The 18,086-nt window shown below is 41.9% G+C and overlaps 1 long non-coding RNA gene across 1 annotated transcript in view; it reads left to right on the top strand.

Moving 5' to 3' along the window:
• LOC143158488 (uncharacterized) overlaps positions 1-17,836 on the top strand; it is an 80,871-nt gene extending 63,035 nt beyond the window's left edge. The window contains exon 5 of the long non-coding RNA XR_012995015.1: positions 17,625-17,836. This is a non-coding gene — a long non-coding RNA (uncharacterized LOC143158488). The remainder of the gene's footprint in view (positions 1-17,624) is intronic.
• Positions 17,837-18,086: the final 250 nt, after the last annotated feature.

The raw sequence follows: 18,086 nt of genomic DNA, 5'->3' as shown, positions 1-18,086 counted from the left end.
AGCCATGTAAGGCAGAGAAGAGTAAGATCTGTCTTTATTTTACAGATGTGAAAATGGACAAGGATGTTGCCAAAGGCAACAAAAAAGGGGTGTCTGTGCTGGATCGGCACTGAGTTACTTCTATCAGGCATATCTTCCAGGTATATTCTTGCAGCATTCCTGCCTGAAAGTGCACAAAAAAGAGTAAAATTTCTTTTGACATCAATACTTTTAATAAGAAATTGACAGGAATGATGCCTCCCATGTTGGAAGGTATGTTATGTTTTCATTACATGGCTCTGGCAAGCCTGACTTTTTTTTTTCCTTCTTCCTTGTTCAACTCTTTCCTCCTTGGGTTTTTCTGGGAAACCCTTTCTGAATGCTTGCTCTGCAGAGGCATCAATATTTTTCTACTTCTTTTGACTACTAGAAATTCCATACTGTGCTGGCAATCTCATACTCAGCTGGTATGTTGGCTACTGTGTTAGCTAATTAGCTAGTTCATTAGGGTGTTGTGGTAGGGGTACAGTAGGGAGGATTTAGAATCATAGAATCATTAAGGTTGGAAGAGACCTCTAAGATCATCGAGTCCAACCGTCAACCCAACACCACCATGCCCACTAAACCATGTCCCTAAGTGCCTCATCTACACGTCTTTTAAATACGTCCAGGGATGGGGACTCAACCACTTCCCTGGGCAGCCTGTTCCAATATTTAACCAGACATTTATTTCTCTACAGGAGTTTCTAAGCTACTCGTACAATCCTTAACTGTTTTATTTTAGTCCCAATTGCAGGAAAAGGATCAGGAGAGATGTTAACGTTTAGCTTTGTAACAATGCTTTGTTTCACTGCCCTACTTATAAATAGCCCAAATTTAAAAATATAGCAGAAAGCCATCTTTCCTGCAGAAAGAAATGGAAAACACTGACAGTACAGACTACAAAAATGATGAGACAAAGTGTGTCATGAAACTGGAGAAGAGCTTCCCAAATGTTGATTTTTAATTATAAACCCTTCCTTCTGCAATATGCCGTGGCTCAGTGAATGCCCCAGAACCAAAGCCCTGGGCTTGCTAAAGCTTATGCTGAGTGAAATCTAGAATCATTCAACTCCGAAGAAGTCATTCTTGTGTCATCCATGCCCCACCAGATTTTATACTGGCTTGACAAACTGTTCAAATTAAACTGATGCTGTGTTCTGTGTAAAGGCAAATCCCAAGCAAGGTTCAAGCTAAGGTTGCTAAGTCTCACATGCAGTAAGCCGAAACAAAATGTACGCTCTGAGTCAACAGGGAACATTATGGGTTTTGAGCAAATGAGGCACGTTGCCACAATTGACTTACTAATGTGTGTCACTAAACTTCACCAGTGCCTACAAAAGCTGATCAAAAATGAATTAAGAGTGGCTCAGCAGGGCAATTGGTGCTTTCACTGTCTGCTAATTGGAAATAAGCACACTCTTGCAGGCTCCTCACCTGCCTCCCTGCTTGATAAAAACATGTACAGCTTTTATCCCCAGGGCATGGTTTTAAATTGTTTCCAAAGCTGTCTTCCTTGGTGACTCTGACTGTAGGGAGTAGGTTTAATCTTCTCTGTTGCCACTGAATTACCACTTCAGCAAGGGTGCTGGGCAGAACCGCTTACTGGTGAGTGTTTCTGGGGAGGGGGCACAGTCCTAACTCATGCAGGCAAAGCTAGGTGGGCTCACAGACAGCAACCTTAGTAACAGAGCAGACATACAGAACTAAAATGCAGTGGATATTGTATCAATTTTTTTTTATCAAATCTTCCTTTTATCAAAGGAAGAAAAAATACTATAAAGAAAAGATTACTATCCTTAATTACCTATATAGCTACCTGCATAAGACATATAAGACATTCAAAAAAAGAAAAGACAGCTTAAAGACTGCTGTCTACCAAAGATGTGCAGTAATATTTTAACTTAACTTATGATGATTGTACTTTGGGATTAGTTTGCAAATAATACAACTGCAATGAAAGTTTATAGTCCTATAAACTAGGAGTATAGGACTATAGCATAAACTTGACATAGGAGTGAAGAAGTAGGTGAGGGCCCATAAATACAGTATGTCCTGTAGTAGAGGTCAGCTATTTTATGCATATTGAGTAATACTAACCAATCCTAAAACATGAGGAAACATCCAATTCAGATGATTTACCCCATAAGATGTCGTCAACTGTTAGGTCAGATCCTTTTGATAATGTTACAAGAACAGATCTATTTTTACCCAGCTCTGTTCAAATATCATTCACTAGCTCTGCAAGTGCTTTGGTCCAAAGCCTGAATGAACAGGTGTAAGAACATTATCTGACCAAATATGAACTCGTGTATTTTATATATTGTACATGCTCACACTTTTATTTATAAAATGAGTTCACTGTCCCTGGCATTTTACTTGCACTGTTTCTGTCTTGTCTGTTGGAATCTGAAATGAAAGAAAGCAGCACCAGTATCTTCTAAACTTTCATGATTAACTAACAGAAGTAAAAATTAAGTGAAAGATGAGAGGTTTTTCCCTCCTAGCTGATTTAGTGAAGGCACATAAAGTTTAGTTTAGTTTTCTGTTACTTCAGGAGTAAACCAAAATAATTATTCACAAGTTGTTGTTTTTGTCTATGTTGCATCTTAGGATTTTTTTTTTTAAATTTTTTGCCTACCAAAACTACAGAGAAATGTAAGAAAACTCTTAAATTCTCTGTAATGTACTTTTTTAACAGAAAGTAGAATACAAGCAGAATTAACTCAATTTTCATGTTTTTAAGGACACTATGTGGGGGTTTACATGTTTGTTTACTTTTCGACAAAGTTTTTGGAAGGAAATGCTTAAAACACTATGGCTGTGCAGTCTGTAAGGATCTTTGCACTTCACGTATGGTCTTTGTTTAATGAAAGCCTGTGAATTTCACATACATCTCTGTATGCATACCTTTCTTTTCTTGCATGGCTCAGAGTTCCTAAAGCAACCAACAATTAATTGAAGGTTCCTGGTAAGGTACAAAGAAATTACATACAGAAAAAATGCAAAAGCAAGAAACAAACAAATATCATATTGGAAATGTCAGATCTTATAACCTTCAGACATACTAGGGTCAAATGTCTGTCTTTAAATCTGTACATTTTAACAAGTTTTTTACAAGGATTTGATAGCAGAGTGGCAGTACAACATTGGCAAGCAAGCTCTGCTGCTTGTTTGCAGGTGGCTCACAGCTACCACATGCATAAGGGTGGATTTTTTCGCAAGCATTTTTAGCAAAGTCTGTGTGTTAAAAGATGAAGCTGACCACCCTTTTTATTTAACCAGGGCCAGTATTTTTCATTGAAGCAAAGTTAAAATTAATGGAGCTAATGGATATTTACTCAAGCCAATATTCTAAATGAAAGCACTACACCTGTATATAAGTAAGATTCCAGGAGAGGCAGATAGCACTGTGTGTTGTTAAGGCTGCACAGCATGTCCTGGTATAACTCCTTGTATTCAGTTGCTTATAACTTTGAGAAGCTTTAACAGTTTTGGCTGCACTTTTCCATAGCTGATGTCTGCTTGAGGTGGAAAACTTTGACAAATAGCAGCCGAGTGATCAAACCATTTCTGAAAGGAAGATTAAGGGAAGAATATGTTACTTTATTCCTTTAAAAATATTCTTGAAAGCTTGTCTCTGCAGTGTTGTAGTTTGGTCTGGGAGCTGAGGGGAATGGGGAAATGAATGGGAGGCAGCTGGATGACGAACAGGAGGGAGGCATGGAGATGGTGCAAGAAGAGGGAGCGAGTGAAGAGGGAAGCTGGGGCTGGAGAGAAAAGCAACAACTGGGAAGGTTATAAGCTGCAACTTAGCTGGGCAAAAAGGAGGACAGCCACACGGATGTAGAGGAGGGTTCACATGTCAAGGTCAAGGATGGAGACTGCTTGGGAGAAACACTGAAAGAGAGGCAGATTGGGCAGGGTCATTGAAGACAAGGCAGGAATGAGGTAACTGGTGCACATCTGAGCAAGAAACTGGGAGGATATGTCAATATGGGAGTTGTTGGGAGACTGATATTCAAGCAGTGACCTTGGAGGGAAGGCAAAGAGAGAGAGCTGAGACTGGCTTAGCCATGACGGTGGGACTGATACAAGAGGCTTGCTGGAGAAAAAGGAGGACGCAGATGGCTAGGCAAAAGGCGTGGGCCTCCGACTGGAGCTGCTATTACAGAAACCCTTATGCATGGATAGGGACGGATAGGAAGGGCTGAGCGTTGTGAATAAAATCCAAGAAGAGTGGGTGGGAGTTTTACCTGTCAGAATACATTCTTCTTCTGTGATGGAATCCGCTACCCCTGAATTACCTTTCCCGTCAGCCAATAATGGTAGTAAATGTTACCTGACAAAGTAAATGCCTTGCAACCTCTTCTGCTGGTTCACTTGCAGGAAGGCAGCTTGTCTGGCTCAGGGACAGAGACCTCTGCTTTGGGTCCAGAAGTCTTGGCTTGTGGATGCGTGGTAGGCACCTGTGACAGGCACGCAGGAGTTGGTGTAGTGATTTAGTGTGGCATTTGTGCTCTTTTCAGGTTGTGATTTGAGAGTAGTCTAGGAAATTATACAGAATGGTACTTTTAAGACTGCAAAATCAAATGCCTCAAAGTTAGTAAGTAGCTACAAGAGTCTGCTCTGAAATCAGTGATTAATTTCCTAATGCACTTTTTTCTCCTGTGCATCCCTGTTGAATTTATTCCATAATACTCCTGTGACGTGATGGGGCTTTTGTACCCCCTCTTTGTTATCCGCACTAATTTATGACTGACATGCCCAGGAGCTGTTATTTCAGAGTACTCGGTGTTTAGTACTGCAGATACTCAAAGTAAAGCATCCACATAAATCAACTGCAAGCTGACTCTTCAGCACTGCTACAAATTAGAACCCACAATCTCAAGCCACATATGGGGAGATGAGGAATATGCAATTGCTAAAAAACGGTGAAAAGTGTGGTTCAAATGGCTTGGCTGGCACTGCAGAAGAACTCCATGGCAAAAAGCCACATTCATTTGCTTTCGTTGTGATACCTTCTGTTTTCTTCAAGTTCACCTTTAATCACTTGCCAATTTTTGCAACAAATGATATAGAGGGAAAAAAGAGTGTCCAGAAAGGGTAGCCTCCATCACTACATTGTCTGGATTTCGTCCCAGAGGAAATCCGTGTAGTAAACAGAGTAAGGCAAGGGCCCCAAAAAACTGGCGTGTAATAATATATTTTAAGACCTTAATCCTAAGCACAGCATTATGTCATAAACTCAGGTGCTTTTAGAGCTTGGCAAATACTTAGAAAAACAGGCTTAATGTTTTGGCTTCAGAGTTTTGTGATAACCAGGCCATGCCCTATAATGTAGGCGTGATGCTACTGCTGCTGGAGGATTGGAATGAAAAATAATGACATGAGTCTCTGCTTTTATTTTGCAAGTGCATTTTTAAATATAAATATACTCAGAAAAATGACTGCACCTGACATCAGAGTTTTCTATATTTATAGCTGTTACTCTCATGTCAAATGTGTTCAATTTACTCAGCCTAATGACTATTGTATCTGCTTCTAATCCAGAAAACTCAACCCGGACCATACAAAATTAAGCAATATTCTTATAGGACCATTCCAAGCCGGGTTTTATAAGGGTGGACAGGTGCTGGTAGAGGAGGAGTGTTAGCTTGTGTATTTGCTCCTGTGTTCCTCTGGGGATCTGGATTGTCCACATGCTATTGTCATCTGTGACTCTTGACCTGATGTACCACATGTGGCTGGGTTGGTACATGAATAGGAATAGTAGTTCTGCTCAGCACCTGGAGAAAGCATGTTTTTCCTCAGCACATTCCCAAGTCTCACTCCAGTGGGCAATATACTCCTGCCTGTGGCAAGATATCAGCTGTTGGCCTTCTCCTGTAACTTGATGCAGTGGGAGGATCCCAGCCTGCTCCTATGGAGGTTAGGTCCGGCCTGACCACTGTCAGGAACTGTAAGTCCTGTGGTCAGAATTGTGGCAGTTGGCCTGCTAGTGTAGGCAGAAGACTAGAAATAAGTTTTCTCCCCTCCAGCTGATTCATCTCTGCCATTCCACCAAAAGCAACACTTTGCTGATGTTAATTAAGTTAGAAAATAACCCCTGAACACCCTGGAAGCAGACAAGCAGAGTAATCAGGTATGCATGCCATTTTATAGAGTCACTTCAGTGCCTATAATTGTGCTTTAGAAGAGAAACACCTGAGGGAAAGTCATTAAGAAATTACAGTTATGTAGATAAATGTCATGCTTTATTTTTAAATGTAAAAGTGCAACACATACCAAAGATGTGCTAAATTGCTATATTAGAATGGCCAACACTGTGTCTGCTCAGGGCAGGAAGGTACAGAGATTTTTTCCACTAGTTAATTGGTAAAAGTTTTGTATTTTTAAAGGAGAGGGGAGGGATTTGAATGTAGAAGGGAATTATTTTTAAGAGGCAGATCAGAGATGGGGGACTGGACAGGAGTAGGAGGTCCCAAGAGAGGAGGAGGAGTGAGTGTGGAGTATAAAAACCTCAGGAGAGTGAACAAGGGGAGAATTCAGGGATTTTACTCTTTTCTGATTTACAGACACTCTGCCTTTTTCTCTCCTGGAGGTGCGGACCCCTGGTTGGTGTTTCTGAGACTATTAACAATAGCTTGTCTTTACAGCTACCTTCCTCAGACTCTCCAGCAATGGTCCATAAACCTCCTGGGATCTGTAGCCCTCTTGTTGAAAATTACTGTTTTGCATAAAGAGGGTAATTGTTTAATGTTAACAGCAGCACCTTACTGTGGGTGGAGGAGCCTAAGCCAGGTATCAAAACAACATTCTGTCCTGAAGGAAAGAAACTGGCCTTCACTTTTACCTCACCTACCTACAGGTACCGCATTTCAGGCCAGTGTTTGGATACAACTTTGGGATGCATGAAGCATATAGGTCAAAACATATTCCCAAGGCATAGCTTTTCATCATAACAATGAGAAAACTTAGAGCCAGAGCTGCTTCAATAAAGCAATACCAAATACAGAATTGCCTCTGTTATCTTCCACTGAAGTCCCTGCACTGGGAAGGATTTGGTCATTTGCCTAGAAGGTGCTTCCTCTGTAATTGTTTTCCAACCATTGAACTTTTGGGTGGGAATTTACCCTATCAATGTGTTTTTATGCCAGATGCCACATTACATTTGTAAAAGACAAACACCTGTATCCTTAACAGGGCTAGTTGCTGCTTCATTGCCCTTCCTGTCACTGATGTGTGCTCCTTGCTGTTCCTGTGTCTTTCCATGGTTTAAGAAAGACCATGAACAAAGACCACACTTTAGAAAAGCAGGTAAACAAATAAACAAGTACTCAGTGGAGGACAATGATATTTCTTTGTTTAGCTATTATTTTAGTATTTTCTTTTTCATTGGCAATTTTACTCCACTGTCATTTTATAAGCAGCTTGTAGGAATGAACAGAGGCTTAGGATGTCCCGCAGGCATTCTGCCTGACTATGTGAAGAATGTTCACTATCAGTCAAGTGGTTGAAAATAAAAGGAAACCTTGTACTGAACCTCATTAATGTGTAATAAAATGGACTAGCTCATTATCTTGGAGATACAGACCACTCTACCCTGTAATAGAGAACATCTGCAAAACAGAGAAAGAAAAATGGTGTGCTTGTAGGAGCAGTATTGTATTTGCCATAACCAGAATTGCTCCGAGGCAGCGGTGCCTGTGCTTTCAGCCTGGGCAGGTCACATAGCTTCTCATAGCTATGTGATAAGGAAAGGTGTGGCCCTTCCCCTGTCAGATAAGTGGCCGTGTATATGTCATGTTCTCAAAATCTACCTGCCCTGTCCGTCTAGCTGCCACACGTCCAGGTACGTGTGAAATGAGTCATCTCATTTGGAGGAGGCTGCGTGTGTGTCCTGTTACATGGCCAATGCAGGTTTACTCTGCCCTGTGATCACTGCAACAGTGCGTCATATGGCCAGAGGTTGCACATCTATCCTGGCAGACATGCATACACAGTCCTGCCCTGCGTCTTTCTTATGGTGGTGGGACCTGCCTTTAGGCTATAGACAAGATGAAGGCAAGCGGTGGAAGGACTGTGAGGCCCTTAGAAGAAATGGTTGGTGCAGGCTGCCCAAGTAATCACCTGGTTTGTGGCTTGCTGCCTGTCCACATTTCAGGGACGCTCTGGAAGGTGGTGTTAAGACTGGGCTGTGGCCTGGATGAACTGCTTGGCGTGCTGTATTCAGCTCATGAGCTCACCACCCCTGCACTAGAAACACTCTGACTCACTAGCTAGAATTTCATCCATTAGTGTAATTAAAAAGTAAAAAGAAATGAAGCAAAGCTAATGAGCCTTCTTCAATAATCTCAGTGGATATCTCTAAAACAGAAACATAGGAATAATTTAATTTTAGAATAATTAGACTTTAATTCATTGAAGTTTCAAAAGTGACTAGGTTTTGGGAGTGTAACAAGCTGGGTTTAACCAAATTCCAAAGCAGAGGTCACGACTTGTTATCAAACACAAAGTTTCAACATTTTTTCTCATGTTAGGAGTGCAAACAGATGTTTTGAAGGAGTTACACATTAAAGTTGTTTTGTAAGCAGGAGACTGGAAAGGGAATGCCTGTCTGTTTTTGCCTTGTGTCTTCTGAGGAAGGAAGGCAGGCCAGCAAAGGGAACAATGTTCAGATTTTCCTGAAATGGGGACCGACCACGAGTAGGAAAACTAAAGTATATATGTTACTTTCCTAGTTTCCTTTTCCTCTATACTTTTCCCCAGGTTTCTGCTTGGATACATAAGCAGCCTGCTTTTTACTGATCTAAATCTCAAATTTCACCTTGTTGTTATGCAAAAAGACTACAAGTATGTAAAAACCTGAAAAGCATACAGGGTTCGTGCTGATGTGTACTCTCCTGATTTTATCTGAATCATGTTGGAAAATAACGTATCAGAAACTGAGAAAGACATACTTACTTAGTACACTTTAGCATGAAACCTCGCCAGCAGACAGGTTCAGCTGGGAAACTGAGTATCACCCAGAGTCAGGCATTGGCTAGGAACTAGCACAGTGCCTGACCTGTAGTCCTGGAAAAGCTTCCCTTCCCCCAAACTGTGGGTCCATTCAGTAGCTGAGGATGGCTCAGCTCTAGCACCATGTCTACTGTGACAGTAACTATACGGATAAAGCGCTTGAAATCGTGGAACTGCCTGCTTAAATGTGATTAGCTCTAAGAGTGGTTGGATGGGTTTGCACGAAATAAAAATAGCAAGAAACTTTGTAAACGAGTCAGTTCCCTTTTTTATTTTATCACAAAGTGTGCATCTCTGGACTTCCAATTCTGCTGGGGAGGAGAGGCCAAAAGGCCAGGTGGTTTTCAGGCTGTCCAGTGTTACTGGAATGGGATGCCTCAGGGTGGGGATCTGCTGGCATTTTGCTTCCAAAAGGGTCTGTTGGTTTTCTCTCTTCTGCTCCTGGCTGCATGATGCTGCTTCTTCCCTTATGTGGACGCTAGTGCTTAGCTGCCTCTATGCTGATTCAACTCACTGAAGCAGCAGAAAAAAATCTGCTTTTCTATTTTATTTTTTAGATTAGTTTTCTGCCTCTTTAGTAAGATGAATTGGTTCATTGAAAGGCAACACAATGCGAGAAGGAAGACCAGGTGACTGAGAATGGTATGAGAAAGAGCTGGGACCCCCCTCCTCTGGTTGCTGTAAGATGTTAGATATACTCAGCTTGCCTTGTCTTGGGAATTGCCCTGTAAGTATGATCTGTGTGAGTATAAATACCTTGTATGTTGATGTGGAGAAGGTGGTTCTTATTGATTCTCCTGAAAACTGCCATGTGCCTAACTGCACATGTGGCTTTTCCCTCAGTCCCTTGGTTCTGTGAGGACTACTGAGGTTAGCATGAATCCTTATAATACCATGTGTGTGGGTGGAGAAGGGGATGTGAATTGAACAGGATTATTTTGACAGACCTGAATGCAGAGCATGTACAGCTAAGCAGGCAGGAAGGAATGGGAACCTCAGCTGGGGGATAGAGAGGTGAGGGCAGGAACCTTTCAACCAGAGCATTAGCTTTGATCAGAGCCCAAACTTTTGTAGACAGGCAAAGGTGACGTAATATTCCCAGGAGCTGGAAATTACTTCACCTTAAACACTCCTCTGAGTTTGACTCACAGAGAAAATGACTTTAGGTGAAATATACTTTGAAAACATTAGGGGGAGGATTTGGATTTTATCACTTCTTTTATTTAAAAGCCATAAATAAAAAGCTTATTTCTGGCACTCCAGAAAATCAGTTGGCTTCCATAATGTCACAGAAGTGATGCAGGAGATTGCCTCTGGGTATCTGTTCAGTAGAAGTCAGCACTAGCATTAGAGATTAAAAATCATGGTCTCCTTTCCTAAAAAGCTCATTTTAAGAGCTTGTTAGGTATTGCTTTGTGATGGCTTCAAGGGACTGCCATCATAAAAGGCAAGGAATCCTTTTATCAGCTGAACCTGGGGATGGAGGGCTGGCCCAGCAGGCTAGGTGCTCAGTGCTCTCCCCTTGCTGAGAAACAGGTACAAGAAGCGCTATAGAAGCAGAGTGTGGCGGTGTGCCCTGGCAGGCAGGTTGTGTCTTGTAAGGTTGCTGCTCCCTAACTCTACAGGGTGACAGCCATCAGTGGCTAATGCTGGACTTTAAGTGGCAGAGAAACCTGATATTCGTCTGAACTTTCACACAAGATGGGGGATAATAAGTTAGGTGATTTATTTGTATTTCTGCACATTTGAAGTAGCGTGTAAGTATGGCAAAGAGCTAAGAAGTTAACTTCATCAATAATAAACCCTCCTCTATCACGGATACTTCTTCAGCTTTTTCTGTAGAAGTGGGAAGTAGGGCTGATGAGTGCGGTCAGGGCTGAGGCAATAACCCTGAGCTGTGGAGTGTTTTAGAGGAAAGCAATGGAGCTGGCTGTAGCACTGACAAATTAATTTCTACCCTCTGGAAAGAATCACTGACTTCCCCTCTGTGTCTTTGGGCCAGGAAAAAGTACCCAGAACAATGAGATTAGAAACAGATGGAACCACTGTTGTGTTAGGAGTTGGAAATCCTGTTTAGGAGTTGGAAATCCTGTTTTTTCAGAGTTGTAGGAAGAGGAATCAAACATTTTTCAAGTTCATTGCACATGCAAGGTTGCAGTGCTATGTACAGCTGATGCACATAAGCCTTTCCCAAATACTATCGACATTAACAACAGCTCTCCAGTAACTGAAAGAGGATACAACTTCAGGAAGAATGTCAAGCATTTGTAGGAGTGGATAGTTTGAAAACACAACAGCTTTGCCTCGCCAGGTGGCTAAGTTTGCTTGATTGCGTTGACAGCAGAGTAAAGCAGTATGATGCACTGCATAGTTTGTTCCAGTTACTGGATGGGACTGGTTGGTACTGGCTGAACAGACTAGGCTGTTATTGCACCTTTCCTCTCTCCAACTTCTGTCTTCATTCATCCTATTTTTCCTTTCTTTATAAATAGCAAGAAACGGCTCCCTTACACAGCTCCTTTCTACCTCTAACTGTGCTCTGAAATACTGTGATCTTGCAGTGACTACAAAGCTACTGTATTATAGCGCAAGCATTACCATCTGTCAATAAAATCAGAAGAGTGGAACAGCAAGAACCTAACAGCAGGGACAGGACATGCAGGTGAGGCTTAGAAAAGCTGTTCAGCAGGAAGTGGAACAAGGGCTGTAAGTCTGAGAGCTCAAAGGGAAAGAGAAGCAGGGCCATCTGACATAGGAGGCACTGCTAATTGCAGTGGAGTTGTTAACAGTGGAAACAGCCTCCGCATTTTGGTAGAGTTAGGAAGAAAAAGGTGTCGGGGAACAGGCTAGCAGGCAAGGAAGCTGTGGCCACTTTCCTGTCTGCACCTCACTTACTTATCTCTTTTGGCCTGACTGTTGTGCATGCAGAAGTCTGCACAGCTTCCTTCCCTTATTGAAGGTGTCTAGGAGAGCAATGGAGGGGCTGTGCCATTCTCTGAAACGCTCCATGTCATGTTCAGAATAGGCAGTTCAATTGCTTTTGGGGGGCAAAACCTTTCTTGCCATCACGCATATGAACTGGGCCCTTGTTCATCCTCTGTCTTTGCATAGTTCTTGAATGCAAGTAACAAAGCACGTAGGACACTGCTGCTGAGTCTGTGGGCTCAGAGGGAGATCAGGTGGGGACATGAACTGAAACAGCAATGACTAGTGCACCAAAATAATCTCAGAAGACTGGAGCAGCAAGCGTCAGTTAAACTGATGGTGGAAGTATCCACCCACCACAGATGAACTGGAGGAGAAAGAGAGGAATGGCAGAAAAAATGTGAGGAGTGCTTGTCCAAGGTAGTGGTTGCCAAAGTGAATCCTGACGTTCAAATTTTTTTCTAGGCCTTATCTTCCACAGTGTAATACTAGCTGAGTGTCAGTGGGGAATAAGGTATTAATATTATGACCTCTTTTTAACTTCAGGTAATCTCAGTATCTTCTCTGTATTGATAGGGTTTGTGTGCATTGTCTAGCAGAGTGCTTAACAGCCAAGATCTTCCTTCATCTACACTATATTTTTACTAATAAAAGGTGATGATCCTTTTATGGTGTGCCAGTCCTCCTCAGCATATTGCTGTCTGATGCCACTGAACTGGGCTTTCTGCAGTAGTGATTGGATTGGGCTTGATTCCCGTTTCTAGGCTTCTTTTTTATTGTATTGGTTTTCAAATTAATTGCAGAAAGTGCCTGCAGATTTGTCCTTGCACAGTCTAGGCACTCTGAATACAGTGAGCTGAGGCTCACTGATAGCGGTGAGAGAGGCATCAAACCTGTTTATCTCTCTTGGGAGAAAGACAAAGCAGAGGAATATATGTGTGAGGGGAGAGGGATAATGAGGGGGAAGGGGACAAAACAATAATTTAAGCAGTGTGTGCTGACTTCAAATTGTTGGAAACGTCCTGCTCAGGTGGCATATGCATTTGATGAGGTCTGTGCTTGCAAATGCTGTAACTACCTGTGCATATCAACTCAGTGTAATCTTTTGTGGGTTTAATAGCAGTAAATGATCAACTTAGATTTTCCAGATTGTCTGGAGGTTAAATTTCTTTAAATCCCTTTGGGTGGAGGTAAAGCAAGTGCATAGCTTGGGCTCTGTGCTGTGACCTGTAACAGGATCTTGCTGGAATACACTAGCATGGGTGGCCTTCAGGAAGGAAGGCAGATGTTTATTGATATGAGGGGAGTGCAAGGGGGAGTAGAGGGAAGTTTAAAAATTAACAGAAAAAAACTCGGCTTTATAATTCCAAATAAGACCTTTCAGCTGTGACTATCAATAAGAAAATGAAGAGCAGACCTGCCACAAACCACGTGAAAAGCACATGAAGAGTAGTGACACTGGAGCATCCTGACGTCTGAGCAAAACAAGTTTGCATGCCCTAAATTACAGTACACTTACACTACTAATATGCATGTGGTGGGTGTAGCACAACAGTTGTGCAACCCACCAACAATGGTGGGTGCTTGGAGGCGCCTCTCAGGTGGGCACGGTGGTGGCCCTGGGAACAGTGTGTCTGGCAGTCACAGGTGAGGCGGCAGTTGGATACAGATCATCAGATGTTCCTTATTGAGTGCTGACAGAAGGGGAAGGAGTGGAGACAGGAGGCTGCCAAGGGCAGATCAAGATTAGGGAAGTTTTGCTAAATGGAGAGTAACATTAATACATAAGAAACTGGAAGAGTACAAGCCCTGGAGCAAGGCAGGTAAGCAGGGCAGGACAGGCTGTGTAGAGCTCAGCAAGCTCACCTGCTGACAGCGACTCCCTCAGTCCCCTCCCTCCTCACATCCCTTTGCTGTTGCAGCTGGTATCTCCATTTTATCCAGCACTGCCAGGTTTCTCCTGCTCCATGACTCTGTGCAGTTTGCCAGTTTGAGCATTATTTGTTTGCGGGCTGTATTTGCCATGTGGGAGCTGCAGAGGGAAAAGTCCATGGGATATGCATCTCCAAGCCAGGGACTGTGTGTGCTCCTTGTTTTCTGTGCACCCCCATCGTGTATGCCAGTCTCCCATGCCACTGGCCACCCTTTCCCCCCACTGCTGTCAATACCTTGCATTCCCTCTCCCACAGCCGGTGGCTCTGTGAGCTCCTCCAGCCCCCTTGGCTTCTCCAGCAGTGATGATGTCCATCTCTCCCACTGTCTTCTCCCTAAGCATTCTCTCCTTTCTTTTCTCCCAGCCTGCAGTACAAATTGTCTCTTCAAGGATGGGCAAGTCTTGCAAAGCTGAGCTAGCAAGACAGGGTGAGATGGAGATGGCATTAAGGACAGGGGGTGTTAATGGCTCCCTTGAAGAATCCTGAAAGTTCATGGTAACATGAAAGTGGTTGAAAAAACCAAACTTAGGTTGGTGGATGTAGCCTCTGTTTTCTTGCTTTCTTTTCAAATTTTCAGCCAGTAAGAATGAAATGTTCCTCTTAAAATGTGAGGATTGATCAGAAGTGATGTCCAAAAGTTGCAGCTTTATATACAGACGGGCAGAGAATTGCTGTTGAGCAGAGTACTAGGTCATGATTTCCTTGCCTAAGATGGTTTGGATTTTTTTTATGTAACTGGCAGATGCTCTTTACTTGCACTCAGCTCTTAAAGTAAAGCTGGCTTCTTTCCATCTTGCACAGAACTGTAATTAACAGAAGCTTGGAAGCAGAGCAAATTTGATACACCATGAAAAGTTGTGCAAATCCCTGTTTTTCTGTGTAGGGAAGCTGAGGCACAGACAGGCTTAGTGCTAAAGGTTACACAGTGAATCATGTAGCAGAACTAAAATTAAACATGAATTTCTGATTTCAGGTTTTCTGCTTGCCTTTTAGCTCGTACTGCTGTTTTGCAGTGCCGATAACACTGGTGTGATGTCTTTGGCTAGTTAGAGCTGAGGTATATGCATTTTCTGTGGTTACTTCAACCTGATACTTTTACCAAAGTTGAGTTGCTTGGATTACTCATATTGTCTGCACAGGGTGATGTAAGATTAATATGGTTACTAATCTTATAGGGAGTTTGTGTCCTTGTGCACAGAATTTTACAGGATGCTTTTTAGTCATTTGCAGGCTACAGCCTTTTTTTCAATATATGGTAAACCTCTTAAATAAAAAGGTCTTCTGCAGCTAAGAGCATCAGAAGGAATCAGTGTTCTTAGCAGAAAAGAGACGTTATCCAAAATAATTATATCAGAAGCTAGGAGGAATAAGACTTGGAGAATCTTATTTAAAAGAATTTGTCATGTAAATCAAACCTACTGGATATGCATGTACAGGCTGGATCCCTAGAGAGAAAATGTATTTCAGTCAGCTGAAATGTTGACAAAAATAGTCATTGTGATAAAGTTTCTTGTGCACTATGTGTCCTTAATTTCAAATAGTTTTAATCAATATTTTTATTTCTGGAATGGAACTTTCATATAGTGCCTGTGCTACTGTTTGCAATCAAGTCCTGCAATTGTGATAACAACCTTGATAGTATCTATCAATCTCAGATTACATTATCTGAGAGTTATTAAGTTTGTATGTAAGTGTCCTGTATTTGATTTCAGTGAGGCTTCAGAACAGTACTTAGGCACATGTGTAAACACTTTAAAATACTGTTTAGACATCACAGTCAATATGGTGTTATATACACTTTTTTGGAATGTATGATGGTTTCTTTATCAGGCATCCTGTGCAATGCATACACACTGTGTGTCTAGTAAGAGGCAGCATCTAAGAAAAGAAATTTGTCTTCCTTAATACAGTGACAATAGCATCTGGTAGGTATTAAAGAAGCTGTCTTCTAGTTCACAGAAATTAGAGATAAGAAAGAACATTTAGTTATTTCTGACAAGAGGTTTGTCCTATAATGGATTTTCTAGTGCTTCAGGACAGAATTCAAGTGGTTGGTAATACTATGTATTTAGCAGAAGCTTCTTGTGGATAAATTTCTTCTCAAAATTCACAGTTTGCTCATTATTTTAAGTAACTATGTAATTGTCAAGCACAATACATGTGATCTCAGAGCTGTCTCATGGGATCTAGATCAGTTTTCAGTTCTCCAAGTATGCAACGGTAGTGTGATGTCTGAGCTATGGGACCACTGTAGTGTTCCTTCAGAAAGCATGTTTTAAGTGTAGTTAAGTCAGCTTGGGTGTCAATTCATGTTGTAATTTAGATTATACAAAAGGGTAATTTTACATAGTGGGGAAGCCAGATGTCGAAATCTCATTGACTTTCAGAAAAAAGTTGTGAACATAACTTCCCTTTGTGCTTTTTTACAAACCTAAGTGTGGAGTTCATGTAGTTTTGCTTTCTTTCCCCCTTGCTCATATGATCTCTTTCTGGTGTTAATCAGAACTATTGTTCTCACATGGGCTGGTCCTGCAGGGTGGTGAGTTGTTAATCGAATGGTGCATGTCATCTGCTTTAAACCATGTACAATATTCCAGGGGTAACCAGGGATAAGTGCTCTGAAGTTGGTTTCCTGTTATTGTCTCTATTTTATGAAATGGGCAGCCTCCTAAGCCTGTCCAAATAAACAGAATTGAAAAAGAAAAATACTTGTTTTGATGACTGGGTGTTGGAGATGTATATACTAGCGCTTGTTTTTCTTTCCCTGGGCATGATGAAACGGTACATCGTAGCCACCTTATTTTGCTTGGCCGTGCTCCTTAGTTTCTCTTATGTGGATGCAAAATAATAATAAAGAACTTGAGCCAGATCATATTTGGGAACTTTTCATTTAAAATATGTCCCAGTGCACAGATTTGCACCACACAGTAGAAAATATGAATTACAACTAATTTAGCTGTTTTGATATAAGGTTATATAGGAAATACTCTCACACTAAGTTTTCCTTGAGGTCTTGCATACCTTTTTGTCTTTCTTTCAAGCATTGTTTTTACTCCAGTTGCTTTTGTTGAACTAATTTTCAGTTCAACATAGAAACAGTTTGATCAGCACACTTGAGGGACAGTCAAACAGCCGCTGGAGGGACAGGGACTTCCTAAGTCGGCTTCACTGCTGGATCTGATGTGTTGTAAGATTGGGATCAACATCGCAGTACCTGTATTTGTGTGGCCATGTCAGGCTTTCTTATCCTTGTGGTATTTGAAGTGTTGTTCTGTGTATTTCTTAAGTGCCACTGTCAACTGAATCAACTGCTCCCGGCTTCCCATTCACATCCATGCAGTGCTTCTTCCATCATGCTATCAGATCTGTTCGGGCACTTGCACACTTAACAGGACTGGGAATGGATCCATCTGAAAATAACCATTTATTTTGCTGAGTTGTTTTACAGATGGATCAGCTCTCTGATCAAGTTCATTGCTTGGTTGCTCAAACAGCTTGGCCAGCAGAGCAGAGAGGGAGCTAAGATGGAGAAGTTGTTCAAACCAGCTGAAATAGTGCTGTTGCCAGACACAAAACCCATCTCTTATTGCTGTGCCGTGAACTGCTTGTTTTATACCCTGTGCATCTGATGGACCAAAGACATATCTTGCTGTCCTTTTGCCTAAGATCATTCAGTCTTGCATAATGTTGACTGTGGAAAAAAATCCTGGTTTATGTTTTTAGGAGCCCCATTGTTTCATCTGCTACCCTGAAGAACCTTGAGGACTTTTTCACAGTCCCCTTAAATGAAAGGTGAAGTGATGTCCAAGAGATTCAAGCCAGCTTCCCGCACTCGCTGTTAGCAGTGGAATCCAGCCACAAGTGATGAAGCAGCATTATTGGCAGAGGAGCTACTGGATCATACTGATGAATCTGCTTGGATGCAGTTTCTGAATTTTGTGGCAAGTGATAACATTCTGAATGGCCATGCTCTCCATTATTGCTTGGTTTCTCTTGTCCTGCTTTTTTTTTTTTTCTTTTCACAGCAGGCAGAACTGAAGGCACTTGTCATGCACCGTCTAGTACCAAAAGAAGGGGGGGGAAACGACCACTGCTCAGACTCCACAGTCAGGCGGGTACTATATGGTGACAGTTTATTATGAGAGCTGGAGTCCTTAAGCAAGCATACAGGTTCACGAAATAGTT

This window comes from Aptenodytes patagonicus, chromosome 1 (genome assembly GCF_965638725.1).
Source record: "Aptenodytes patagonicus chromosome 1, bAptPat1.pri.cur, whole genome shotgun sequence".
Lineage (NCBI taxonomy): Eukaryota > Metazoa > Chordata > Aves > Sphenisciformes > Spheniscidae > Aptenodytes > Aptenodytes patagonicus.
This window is presented reverse-complemented; position numbering and strand designations above follow the sequence as displayed.